Raw genomic sequence first — 12,010 nt, 5'->3', positions numbered from 1 at the left:
ATATTTTTAAATTTTTAGTTAACAAATTACAATGCGATGCTTTTGCTTTATGTGAAACATGGCTAACACTAGATGTGAACCTTCAATTTTCTGATTTCAACATAATCCGCCGCGATCGGGCAAATCGATATGGAGGGGTGCTTTAGGGATCAAAAAACAGCACTCCTTTTATAGAGTCGATCTTGCGCCGATGTCTGGCACCGAAGCTGTCGCATGTCAGGTGACTATTCGAGGAAAAGACCTCAGTATCGCCTCGATATATCTTCCTCCAAACACCGCGATATCTCGAAGAGATCTCTCGCACATCTGCTCGGTTATGCCCGAGCCACGGTTGCTCCTGGGAGATTTTAACTCCCACGGAACAGGCTGGGGGGAACTGTACGACGACAACCGTTCATCAATGATATACGACCTCTGCGACGACTTCAATATGTCAATTTTGAATACAGGAGAAGTTACACGAGTGGCTTCTCCAGCAAGAGATAGCCGTCTAGATCTTTCCATTTGTTCGAGCTCATTATCGTTGGACTGTACTTGGAAGGTGGTCCAAGATCCCCAAGGTAGTGATCATTTGCCGATCGAAGTTTCGATTTCTAATGGACATGAGCAATCTGCTTCCATCGATCTTTCATATGACCTCAGTTCCTCTGTTACTTTTGATCTGTTCATGAAGCAGGAGGTTCATGGAATACCAGACTTTCTTCGTGCGGAGGTGCCAGCGACGAGAGAAGCTTTTTTTACAGACGGGTCAAAAATGGATGACTCCACTGGTTTCGGTGTTTTTAACGTTTTCCATAGCGCCTACTTTAAGCTGAAAGAGCCTTGTTCCGTGTATACCGCTAAGCTAGCTGCTGTACACTATTCACTTGAGCATATTGCATCCCTACCTCTTGACCGCTTTTTTTTATCTTCACCGACAGTCTAAGTAGCCTGGAGGCTGTTCGGTCAATGAAACCTGTAAAGCACTCAGCATATCTTCTAACCGGGATACGGAAAGCTTTGAGTGCTTTATCAAAAAGGTCATTCACAATCACCTTCTCAATCATTGCTTGAGTCCCTTCTCATTGCTCGATCTCGGGAAATGAGAAAGGGGACTCTTTGGATAAGGTGGGCGCTGTGGAAGGTGATATTTACGATCGGTAAATCACCTTCGATGATTTTTCTCATTAGTTCGTCAGGAAACCTTGATCACCTGGCAGCAGAAATGGACAAATGGGGAGTTTGGTAGATGGCTGTATTCAATTCACCCGCAGGTGTCGAAGCGTCCATGGTTCAAAAACAATTAATATAGGACAAGACTTCAATCGAGCCATGTGTCGTCTAATGTCCAATCACTACACTTTAAACGCACACCTTTTCAGAGTGGGGCTCTCGGAAAGCAATCTCTGTGTTTGTGGCGAGGATTATCAGGACTTTGATCATGTCGTGTGGGCGTGCGAGGAGAATCGCGGCCCCAGATCTGCATTAACTGAACATCTCCGGGTCCGAGGAAAACAACCACAGCCTATTAGAGAAGTGTTGGCGGGCCTTGATCTTGAGTACATGTCCCTCGTCCACCAATTTGTGAAAGTTGCTGATGTAAGATTGTGATCTTAGTCTGCCTACCCCTTTGTCTGTCGTTCCCCATATCTTCCTCTTGTTGTTCATTTCAATGTCTGTCGTTAACCCCTTTAGTATGTCTTCCTCTCATTGTTGTCTCCCAAAACAAATGTTTGTCCCGTTACAGATGTGAAACATCGCCAAGAATGTCAACTATGTAAACACCAGCATCGTAATTACTTAAGCACCCTAAATTCCCTTCCTTTCCTACTATATTATTGTAATCCCTAACCTCGACCAAACCGCGAGTCTTTCGGTTCCCCAAAACTAACATTATGTATAAGATTTAAGAAATGAATTGTTAAACTTGATTTCGGCTCCGTAACGCTTCACGGCAATTGAGCTTCCAAAATAAACGAAAGATTAAAAAAAAAACGATTTTTAATTATTTCAGCCAGCTTACTTTATCGGCACCAGTTGCTCATTGTGTCTGTTATTTAACACGTAGATATTGGTAACAATACCTAGAACTTATATCACCCATCTAACTAATAATCCATTAATATAGATTTTTTGCGGCATGCTGCTATTTTGACATGGGTATGTTACAGAACAAAAGACCACGATATCTTCATAATAACTTATCCAAAACTTTTCGCAAACGTTGCAAAAATTCGCAAAAAAAAGCTAAACACTTGCTTCTTTGTGCGTCACTGTTTATCAGAATAGTTAATTATCTTTTTCTTAGCTATCATCCATTCTTTCGCCATTAAACCGTTTCATCAATGTCTGCGCCTTTGTTCGTGGTGAGGGACGACGTTATGAAATAAAACGACAAAAAATCTAAGCGAGCGAAATCATGTATTCATTTTTGGTTGTTCTATCCATTTTGAGTTTTATGTACAAAGAAACAACACCGGCGTGACCAGTTCCGCTGTGCTCTCTGGCTTCGCACTCATCACGGTAGATAACGCTCATAAAGTAGAGTGCACTGCGAACTGTCAAGAGGTTTACCGGTTATGGAGTATGATTTCCTATATTTCCCTTTGCAGTCATGTTACGAATTTAAATCCTCGCAATTACCTACCATGATAGGTACTATGACCAACTGTGGTACGTCAACCCTACAGCACATACTCATGCCGTGTCCGCTTACCACACATATCGGTTCGCCGACTCGGGAAATTGATATTCGCTAATTTGATTTTCTCCATGTGCAGAAGGTAGGTAAATCGAGTTAGAGTCGGTGGCGGAGCTTTCGACGCCTTGAACGATCCGAGAGGAGAGCAGGAATCCTTACGTATGCGGGCCACTACCTACACGCCATTTCCATGTTTCGGGGACGTGGACTCGTTTTTTTTGTAGGAAAACGGGAGCATGAAAATCGATTTTATTTCTTGCTGCATATAGGATGATGGTCGTTAATTACTAAATCGACTGCTGTTGAATTCAAAGTTTGAGGGATCGTTCATATTTGAAGACTATATTACAAATGTTATTGATCGAGTTACATTATTTTGTTAACAACTTTAGATCATAAGTTTGTAATGCGGACATTTAATTCTACAAATCATAAACATGAAAAAAATAAAGCATTGTGAACGATCCTCACCGAACACACTGTGAGTCAATTGAGTATGACATAAAAATTGAAACAACGACAACGCAAAAAAAACAATCTCGATCGCGAGAATGACTTGTTGTTGAAGCAATTTATTGGCGACCGCTGATTTTAAGCACATTTGCGGTTTCCCTTAATTAATTGTGTAATTGCATGTGGATGGAAACCTGCTCGTTCTGTATAATTTCGCATTCCTGCGTTCTCCCCCCCGGCTGCGCTCGGTAGTTACAGTTTTTATTTGCGCGCTTTTAAAATACATGCCAGGCAGTAGGCATTGCATCGCAGCCAGCTATGAATCCGAGTCTCACGACCGGCTACTGTGCTGCCTGCTGTGCTGGTTGACGAAACCACAGCGGATGGTATGTCGCGCGAGATGACACTTTTGGCACTAGGAAAACTTCATCGCTGTGCATTGATTGTGTGATGTGTGATTCCATGATTTATTGCTCTCGAACGGACCGTAAATTTGGAAACATTTTTTCTTCAAACCAATTATTAATCTTTTGATCCTTTCATGTAGATTGAATAAATAGTTCATAAGTATATTTATTGAACGGCTACTCAGTCGAGTTATGACGAGTTTGTTATCTGAGTAGCCAGAAACATAATTAAATCGTTCAACCGATCCATAACCAGCAAATAGTTCATAAGTGTAATGGCTCGTGGGAATACAATATAAGAAATTTTTCAAATATCTCGATATTGTCCAGTTTTTGTTTCCTGTTTATGATACAATTTATTTAATATATTTCAACCGGAAATGGTCTCTCTGGATCTAACTAATTCTGTCAAAAACATATTTCCGACAAATGTAGTGCAATCAATAGTTCAAGTGATGATGCCCTTATGCGAGAGTGTGTGCACAAGCTACCCCAAAGATTTCAAATTACCCGAACCGTAAATTTAATCCACGCTACCCGATGACACCGATCTGAGCATGACATCGCGGAGCAACAAAAACCTGTTTGACACCGCAATTACATCTTCTTTTGGCAAATACCTACCATGATGGCTTGAAATCGTTATGAATATGGCGTGGCGTGGGAGGTGGGTGGTAAACACAAGGGAACGGCACCGACAGGCGACAAGTGTGTAGCGCAACAGTTATTGACAGCACGACATGCATACCTAAGCCAAACGGTGGGAAAAAAGAAAACGACATTTTAATTTAATTTATTTCCCTTCGTGAAGGACCGAAGTACTTACACTACAATAGCATTCACGGTCCATCGTTACCCTAAGTGGAGAGAAATAGTCAAGGCTGTAAACAGATCATCGAATCGAAATATTTTCGCTTGGTGAAATCCTGCCTACTGTGATGACCACAATTACACTCATAGTAGTTTTAACGTTTTAACTACGGTTGTGTAAGTGAGTAAGCACAAGGCTAACTTGTTGCGAGTCCGATAAAAAGATACCACATTTGTTGTGTAGTTTTGTCTCACCGTTCTACAGCTGCAGGTAGAATCATTCTTTCCGATAGCAGTAAACCCCAAACGGAACCGAACGTGCATGGGATGCTCCACGCAGTGAAACTATGTCGCCAATCTTCATCCCCCTCGATGTGCCGCCACCTGTGCTACGATGAGTCAGGATTTTGGCGAGCATGAGCGGACTGGGCTCTCGTCGTTGCTCTCGCTGGTTTCTGATGGAACTGTGGATAGAATCCTCGTGCTCTTGGATCAATCTGCGGCGCGCGCGGTAACGGTGTGGCGGCGTGGGTATCGAATGAGCGGAAGATGTTCTGTGCATCGATCCAGAATGTAGAGAACAGCTGGCTGCGGATGTTGTTCACGAGAGATTAGCGGAAAAGATTTGCAAATTGGCTGAGCGAAATGTTTTGGTGGGAGAAGTGAGTTACCTGAACTCTTTGCATTGATTAGTTGAGCGAATCTCGAAGGATACTGCATAAATCTGCTAATTACTGGATCAAGATAAATAATGTCAACTTTGTTGAATTGATTTAAATGTTTCTGACGGTATAACAGAAACCATTTTTTGTTAACAGATGCGGATGAGTATGGAATTTCTTCCCCGGGAGCTATAGCTAAGACTTAAGTTCAATCACGGACAGCAACCTACTGTTACCGAAAACTAACAAACCATTCAAGAAATCAAGAGAGAATGATCGTGAGCTTAATTTGCTGTAACGGATTCTAGCAGGAAACAACGGACAAGAATTGAATGTTTTGATGTTAGTTTAGTAATGCATGTCATGTCCTTGGGTGCTTCGTACCACTCCAGGACAATATTTCAATAGTGACACGAAGCTAGATTCGGCCACAAGATCGTTGGGCCCTCGGTAGACACTTCTTGAGGTAGATCTCCTCATTTTCAGTACCGGTAGTCACAAACTGCTTTTACCACATGAGCAGATTGCGTGCCAAATTAGTATTTCTTCATAAATTTTGGAACTTTATGCTTCCTCCGGAACATCCAATTTGTGCTGGGCGGTGCAGAACAGTAGCTTCGGAGGCTGTCGGAAGACCGCTATGACGCAAGTCTTATCATCCATGATAAAGCAATTAGGCTTCGTCAGCATCTGGGTGTACAGTTCCCGGGTTCATGACTTTCCCACAATATTTTGCCGTTTATGATTTGGAACCTTCTGCACTTTTAACGTATGCAGTCCCTCCCGGTCATTGGCTCTCCGAATGCTTAAATGTTTAAATAGATTAGACTTTTTGGTCATATCCCAAGCACTGGGATTACATTAAAACGCTTTCACGGCACGCTTGTGATCCTGATCACTTATAGAACATCCGCATGTCCGCATTTTTCTTTCCGTTCGATGCTCAGAGTTTCATAGTGACGGTTTAATCACACTAGGGAAGAGACCCAAACCAAATCGATAGGAAGGTAGGAATAACCGAAATTCTCTCAACCGTCTAAGACGAGTTTAGTACTCACCATTTAATTCCACTAATTATTTCGTTATCATTGCAGATACGTATTTCGACCACAACTGTGTGGTTGTCTTCAGTGTCTCGTACTTGACTCTACTTGAAGGAAACAATTGCAACTTACACTATTTATACTACGCTAGGTACCTATTCTAATCTTATTTGCCTACTTTATTTACCTATACAGTTAATTAGGTAGAAACTTGAAGATCTCTAAGACGCCTAATTATAGAAACTTGAAGAGCCAAGAGCTTCCGTTTCCCTGATCCTTATTCAATAGGGCTGTTTGTACCTGTCGGTATTAACTCTCAGCTACATCAAGTTTCCATGGGGAAGAGACATTTCTCAAGATTTCAATATTTGATGCCGTAATTGAGTAATTTTCCTTATACACATGCTCTGCTACCTTAGATCTAAATTCGTAATGTAATCCCTTATCGTTTTCGCCTTACTTATTTCCGCCATATGTTCCTTCAACCTTATATCTAATGATCTTCTTGTTTGGCCTACATAGATTTTTTCACATTGGGAACAATTTATTTTATAAACGCCTGCCTTATTTAACATTTCTACTTTATCCTTCGTTGAACCCAATAGAGACTTGAGTTGGTTGCTTCTACTGGAGAATACTAGATCGATGCCGAATTTCCTTAGTCGAGGGCGTAGCTGATTGGTGATGTTTTTATCATATGGGACCGAAACTCTTTTTAGCGACTCATCGATCGGTGTCAGGGTTGTAAGTCCATTTTGTCGTAGGGATAGAAGTTTAGTGAAAATCAAGTGAGCAACTAAGTGAAATTAACTGTTACAAAAATCGCTTCGTTTCACTTAGTTTAATATGTAAGTGACATAGCTTGACCAACATGACATACAGCCTTGAAACACTCTCCCTCTGTTCACAGCCGATGTACAATTTAAAAATTGACCTTTGAACGACAAACGATTTCGTAGAATGTAAGTCTAAACATAATGATATGCTGTCCAAAAATAAATACCCCCCATTTACAGTCTACCCTTGAAGAAGACTCGAAATAGAGTCGAAACGTCGGGAAAAATCTAAAACATTCGTTTTAATTATCCAACGCCGTTAGAAGTAGCTCCGATATACCAACATCAGTCAAACCCTCTTCATCATTCATACGATAATGAAGTTTTGTTCTCGGGTTTCATGTCACTTGTTTGCACCATCACAGGAAAAATTAAATTAAAATTAATTTAAAAAAAAAATTAAACTAAATTAAACATGAAGACACACTTAAGTTATCTGCAACTCAATTTAAACAAACAATTAAATTTTGAAGGACGCATTGAAGTTACATGGTCGAAAATATGCAACTTAATGATTTTGTTTCGTGTTTGCAACATGAACTGCAGTATTCTTTGGTTGATGTATATTTTTTTCACATAGCCCCATTGATTACCTAAAACTTTGCCGAAGACATCAAAACGATCGGACAAGTCGTTTTCAAGTTAAGTTTTTTTTTAAAGTGTTCGAGGTGGTTTTGCTTAGGCCCTTGTCAAAATGGCAAACTAATGTTGCAAATTATGTTTTTTGATCACAAAGAAAGTATGTATGCAAAATTTCAGATAAATAAAAAAATACAAAATTTTAAACTCGAAAAAAATCATGCTTTCACAGAGTATTGCTCCTTTGTAAAATCCGCCGAGCAAAACCACAAATTCAACCAATGGCACCTCTCCACCTCTCCAACGAGAGTTCACATACACCGGAGTAGACTACTTTGGACCACTTGTAGTTAAACTTGGAAGTTTGAACGTCAAACGGTGGATACCCCCATTCACTTGCCTAACGGTACGGGCGTTTCATCTTGAAGTCGCTTACACGTTGTCAACGGAATCTTGTATTTCCTGTGTTCGTCGCTTCGTAGATCGTCGTGGAAGCCGCTGAACGTAACATACGCCATCAAATTAGCCAGGGACTATCCGCCACGTTTACTGGAGTCGACACGAAGTGGAGCTTCATTCCTCCCGGAGCACCGCACATGGAAACGCTTGGTGCAGTCAGTAAAGGCTGCTCTGAGCGAGGCAATTCGGAGGGGAAGCTAGATGATGAGAAGCAGAGGCGCTTACACCAAACCACTTCCTGCAGTTCGAATGGGGCAAAAAATGCAGATGAGTTCCCTGGACACCCGACTATCCAATCCCATACCGTATCTTGGGAAATTCATACGTACTGATCCAACGTCAACTGGACGCCTTCTGGAAGCGCTGGTTGACCGAATACTTGCCAATAGTTCGCTGGCAATCGAAATGGTTCGCTCGAACGAGGGCGGATCGTACGTTTGATCTCCAACCCAGACGTTAGACAACGACAGGCACTATAGTGGAGATTGTGTGGAGTTTATTCTGACTGTTGGCAAGTGGGAGCCACTTGGAACACCTTATTGCACACATTTCTCGATTGCTTTGATTGCTGATGATGTGACTCTAAGTTGTGGTTCACATTGGGCCTACTTCGATGGTTTCAAAGCAATTGGATATATAATTTATGAAGTAAACGGCAAGTACTGTTTAACTGCCACACATTTCCCCTCTTCTTAGGATTTTTTGTGAAAAAAAAAATGTCATTTGAATTGGATTTCAATGAAAAAACATGAAAACTTTGTGGTTTAATTATGCCTATAAGAAACCAAAATATAAACCCGTTTACTATATGTGGCACATACTACATACATCACTTAACAACTGTGAGATGAAGTTGAATTCAGCTTGTCAAATTGTATTGTTCTTCATATATGAGATCTCCAAATATAATGTTTACACTGACTAGATACCGCAAATATGCTATGCTAGCTGATCCGTCGAACTTCGTCTCTCAAAAAACTATTATTTAGCGCCAACATTGTTTTTTTGTGTTCATAATTAAAGTTTTACCCCTTCAGAAACCTCTTTCTCAAGAGAGAGAGGGTGACATATTCTGAAAAGGCAAATGTATTCGCAGAGCAAATGTCAAAACTTATTTTCCCTGCCACAAAATATTGTATTTTTTTTATCTGTGGTGGAGGTCTTCCCACCATTTCCAGAGGATGGAAACACCATAGTAACATTTCTTGTCTTCAAAAAACTCTACACGCCACATTTGGTTCCATTTGCCAGATTAGTTCTCGAGTTATGCATAAATTTCTATTTTATTTGTAGTCCCTCTCTCCCCCCTTCCGAGGGGAGCACTCAGACAATCATTGGAACCTTCCCCGGCCCCAAAAATTTTTGCGTTCAAGTTTTCACGCCGATAGTTCCAGTAGTTTCCGAGTATATAAGGGTCGGACAGACATGTAAAATTTTTTTTTTATGTGTTTAGATATAAGTCAGCAACAGGTTTTCTTGCATATCCAGTCTCAACTGATTTCAATTCTCATCAATACTGTTTTTCTCTTGAAATTTAGATTAGGGACATTACGCCTTTGAGCATACTATTTTATAGGCAAAATGATATCGATTCAAGCGCTTAGCAACGTACGTACTTACTTGATACTTGATGGGCTACAGCTCTTCGACGAACCTACGCCGAATGGAGTATCCTTCTCCACTGGACTCGATCCTGGGCCAATCGCTTCCAGTCGCCCTGAACATTGAGCGCCCTCAGGTCCTCTTCAACTGCAAAAGCCATCGTGTACGCGGCCTTCCACGAAGCCTGCGGCCTCTTCCGGGTTCTCTACTGAATATTATTTTCGCTTGACGTTCTTCCGGCCTACGAACAACGTGACCAGCCCACCGTAGTCTGCCGTGTTGTATAAGCTGAATAATATCCAGCCTTTTATACACCTGGTACAATTCGTGATTCATGCGACGCCGCCAGATGCCGTTCTCTTGTTTACCGCCGAGTATTGTCCGCAGCACCTTACGCTCAAACACTCCGAGAGCTCTCCGATCAGCCTCCTTTAACGTCCATGTCTCATGGCCGTATAAAGCCACCGGAAGAACCAGAGTAGTATACAGCGCGAGTTTTGTTTTCGTTTGCAGACTACGAGACTTAAGCTGGTTACGAAGTCCGTAATAAGCCCTATTTGCAGCTGCAATACGCCTTTTCACCTCGCGGGTAACATCATTATCGCACGTCACTAATGTTCCAATATACACAAATTCTTCTACCACTTCAAATTTTTCACCATCCAGCACTATTTCGCTACCACCACCACTAATGAACCCACGTTGATTGCCAGCGACCATGTACTTCGTTTTGCTGGTATTGATCGTGAGTCCAATCCTCGCTGTCTCCCTCTTAAAAGGCGCAAAAGCCTCTTCCATGGCACGGCGATCAATTCCGATAATATCGATATCGTCCGCAAATCCCAGGAGCATATGCGATTTTGTGATAATGGTACCGCTTCTTTGCACACCAGGGGTGGCATTGTGCATCTCGATTCGAACGTAATTCTATCGAGTCGAACATGTTTGGCATTACGGCTTTCGATTCGATCTCGAAAACGACTCATCGTTCGAGTATGCTCGAGGAGGTACAAGAATAACGAGATGTTTTGGCATTATGGAGACTCGATAGCACACTGAAAAACGACTCAAGTCGAATGAAAATCACTCGTCACCTTTATAGCTTTCGAATGTTGTTCGAGAGTAATTTTTTGCTGAAAGTTTTTCATTATATTTGTTATTATTTCTGTACGGGAAAAGTATAAATGTTTCATTATTGTATCTTGAAGGAAAGAATATCATTAGTATACCTACTTTCATAGTTTCCAGACAATATGCAATCTCTAATATCCCGAAATCCTCGTAAAAACGACTTTAACTTAAATCATTTTTTTTGCAGTTTTCACGTATTTCTTGACGATTTCGTAAACCGTGTAAAAAATCTATGGGGTAAATCTGCGTAAAAACGTATATATTCCAAAATCTACGTAAAAATAGTTGAGTTAAATAAAAAAACGCGCAAGAGATGACCATCTAACTAACACATGGAAACATCAAAGTAATTTATTATCGAATCCATTTCTAGCTTCAAATTATTTAGCTCAAAATTGGATCTGTGGCATAAACTCGAATAAATATGATAAATGCTAAAGCATTTGATGAGTTTGATTGCTCTACGCATGCGGTCGCGTGTACTCAGATGACTAATGACGGTGGAAGACCGACACTTGATTACAATTAGTGCAATCAAACTAAACAAATGCTTTAGCAAAGCCATGCACAGCCAAGACATTTAACAAAAACAAAATGATTTTCGTACGGCCGAGTTGCCGAATAATAAAACTTATAATTTGTGTCGTATCTATATCTCAATCTATATCTATATCTCAATTTATAAAACATCGATACGACATGTTTGTTTTAATAATGTTTTAATCGGTTTCAACAGCTCAATAAATAATATTGCTTTTATAGTCATTGAGCACGATTTGCTTGTTCATAAATTAACTGCCAATTCATGCCATGAAGGATGCCTTTCCAACAGGCAACATGCTACACGCAGATGAAATTACTCTTATAGCCTATTCAGATTACGCCATTAATGACATAATAATTGGCGTTTCAGGGTAAATACGCTTTATGATGTCATTATTTACGTAATATTCCATACATTTTGCGCTGTCAAAAGATACCCACTAAAAAGAATTTATTACGAACAATTATTACGAGAGAGCTTTCGTTCTAACGTCACGCTCTCTTTGCCAGAGAGAAAATTCTCTCTGTTTTCATTTCGTTTCGTAGTTGACAGTCATGCTCTTTCTGTCGCAGCAGGGTCGAATGCATGTTAGATGGAAATCTTCTGAACGCTGAAAAATAACTCGGATTGTGATGGTTTTGTGGAAAGCATTTTATATGATGAAAAATAATGATGATAATTATTTATTCTCCACTTATTCAACATGAATTGATAATATTTCTTGAAAATTGGTCCAATCGTCCTTTTTTTATTTATTTGTGAGAATTCCCAAAAGTATCTAAATTTTTCTATCAAATCTCCGTT

The sequence above is a fragment of the Armigeres subalbatus genome, chromosome 3 (genome assembly GCF_024139115.2).
Source record: "Armigeres subalbatus isolate Guangzhou_Male chromosome 3, GZ_Asu_2, whole genome shotgun sequence".
In the NCBI taxonomy this organism is placed as follows: domain Eukaryota; kingdom Metazoa; phylum Arthropoda; class Insecta; order Diptera; family Culicidae; genus Armigeres; species Armigeres subalbatus.
Note: the sequence above shows the minus strand (reverse complement) of the source record.